This window comes from Pongo pygmaeus, chromosome 18 (genome assembly GCF_028885625.2).
Source record: "Pongo pygmaeus isolate AG05252 chromosome 18, NHGRI_mPonPyg2-v2.0_pri, whole genome shotgun sequence".
Classification (NCBI taxonomy): domain Eukaryota; kingdom Metazoa; phylum Chordata; class Mammalia; order Primates; family Hominidae; genus Pongo; species Pongo pygmaeus.
This window is the reverse complement of record NC_072391.2, coordinates 82190698-82193318: the sequence shown is the minus strand read 5'-3', so window position 1 is coordinate 82193318 and position 2621 is coordinate 82190698. Positions and strand designations below refer to the sequence as shown.

Sequence of the window (2621 nt, the reverse complement as noted above, 5' to 3'; positions counted from 1 at the left end):
CAGCCTCCCAAGTAGCTGGGACTACAGGTGCATGCCACCACATCTGGCTAATTTTTGTATTCTTTGGAGAGACGGGGTTTTGCCATGTTGCCCAGGCTGGTCTCCAACTCCTGGACTCAAGTGATGCTCTGGCCTTGGCCTTGCAAAGTTTTGGGATTACAAGAGTGAGCCACTGCGCCTGGTGGCCCTGTCTTTTAATAGTGGGGAGACCTTGGGCAAATCACATAAAAGCCCTGTGCCTCAGTTTATCTATGAACTGAGGGTGGTCGCAATGGCGCGATCCCCACTCAGTGCAACCTGTCTCCTGGGTTCAACTGATTCTTCTGCCTCAGCCTCCCAAGTAGCTGGGACTACAGGTGCACACCACCATTCCTGGCTAATTTTTGTATTTTCAGTACAGACAGGGTTTCGCCATTTTGGCCAGGCTGGTCTCGAACTCCTGACCTCTTGATCTTCCCGCCTCGGCCTCCCAAAGTGCTGGGATTACAGGCATGAGCCACCATGCCTGGCCAAATTTTGTATTTTTAGTAGAGACGGGATTTCACCATGTTGCCCAGGCTGGTCTTGAACTCCTGACCTCAGGTGGTCCCTCCTCACAGGTGTCTTGGAGATTAAATGAGTTGGTCTCTGAACGTGCTTAAAAGGGTGTTTGGGATGCAGAGGACACTAAATGACAGCTGCTGCCACTGCTAGTGTTAGTATTATGGTGACCATTATTTATTTATTTTTCCAAGAACATGTGGGCTTTATTGAATGCCATTGTAGAAAAGTGTGTGAGGATAAAGGGCTGATACAGGACTTGGCTCTGGGGGCACAGCAAGGAATAGAAGGTGGAACATGTGGGAGACAGGGCCGTGGGCCGAGCTCCTGGCCTGGATGGTGCCTCCTGATCTATCGATAGATTTGGAAGATCAACACCAGGATGATGCTGAGCAGAATGGTCATGAGGATGCCCACAATCAGGGCCCAGACGTTCACGCACTTGGTGGTGGAGGCATAGGCCTGGGCCCTGGTCAGGTGGCCAACCATCTTCCTGTCCCTAGACTTCACAGAGTAGGCAAATGCTATGAAGCCCAGGCAGCAGGAGTTCATGAAGAGGGTGTTAAACAGGGACCAGATGACATGGTCGGGCACAGAGGTCTCGCTGCAGCTGTGGATCACGTGGATGTCAGGGGAGCAGGGTTGTGGGGTGCCCCCAGCACAGCCACCTCTTGCTCCTCCTTGAACATCTCATAGTTAGGGGAACGGCCGGTGTTGGTGGGAGTGAAGAAGGTATGGACAGTGTGGTTCATGGTGTCCAGTGAAGACCAGCTGTGGTCAGGTTGCTGGGATGGTTCTCCTTTGGATGACTATTATTATCACCACTGCTGTTCCTACCATTATTACCAGTTCCATTATTACTATTACTAATACTATTATTAATATTACTATTATTACTAGGATTATTACCACTAATAGCGGTATTACTACTACAACCGCCACTTACCACTATTACTGTTACTGCTGCTATCATTATTACTACTGTTACTAGTATCACTACTAATGTTACTATTATTACTATTAACTCTACTATTACTATTTGTTTAGTCGAGGCAGAAGAGCTTGGCCATCTATGCATGGACAGCCACCTCCCATGCCTAATGACTTAGCTCTGGGCTCTGGGAGCAAGAACTCAACTAAAGCCTTACACTTGGTGGCTGAGTCCCAGCCTGGTGCAGTTGGAGGACTCAGAGGCACGGGGCGGTGCCCTAGAAAGACGCAGCTGGCGGTTGGCGGTGCAGAGTCAGAGCTTTCGCTGCTCCCTGCCTCCCCACCCCCCCGTTTTGGGAGCGGTTGGGTTTGTCTCCCCTGGAATGCATCTGTGTTCTTCCCGATGGCTTGTGGGTGTCAGGAAGCACCACGCCATTTCCAGCTTCTCAGGCTCACGGCTTAAAAGGACCCCAGCCAACTGCTCTTCCCAAGCAAGCAGACGGGATTTATGGTGGCAGTTTCTTCAAAGTGCTTCTTCTCTGCCCAAATCCAGAAGCGAAACAAAACAGAACACCCCTTTACCCTTTCGAAGCCAGGCAAGGGAACTCCTCTTATTTTTTAAAAGGCCTAAGAGCTGCAAGCAAATGTCAACTTCATCCTGTGGTTTGATTTACATGTTTCTTTGGGAGAAAGGGACAAAATACAGCATTGAACTTAAAAAAAAAAAAAAAAAAACCAAAACTTACAATGAACTGTTATAAGTCAGAACATGATGCACAAACCCAGACTTAATAAATGGAGCAAAAAAAAAAAAAGTTCTTCTGAGAGGCTCCTTGTGTGAGGCTGTGCCTGTCTGGCAAATCATCTTGGAAATGGATGAGGTTAAACCAAGGGTCATTGAGTCCCAGCACTGGGATTGTCTGCTCCCTGCTCTGAAAAAATGGAAAAGCTACGTCCGTAAGAGGCATGGATTTCTCTAGAGTTGGCCAAATATATGACGCTTTTTTCAAGTGCGATGTTCCCTAATTGTAATATTGTACATGATCATGAATGAAAATTTGGGAAATGGAGAAAAGTAGAAAGAAAACAATCCCCTGTTCGGAGAGAACCTCTGTTAATCTGTCGTTAATCAGAGAACCTCTGTTAATCTG

General features: G+C 47.8%; 1 pseudogene; it reads right to left on the bottom strand.

The window, feature by feature from the left end:
- Positions 1 to 641: 641 nt before the first annotated feature.
- LOC129015069 (interferon-induced transmembrane protein 3-like) lies at positions 642 to 1364 on the bottom strand (annotated as a pseudogene).
- Between the last annotated feature and the right edge of the window lie 1257 nt (positions 1365 to 2621).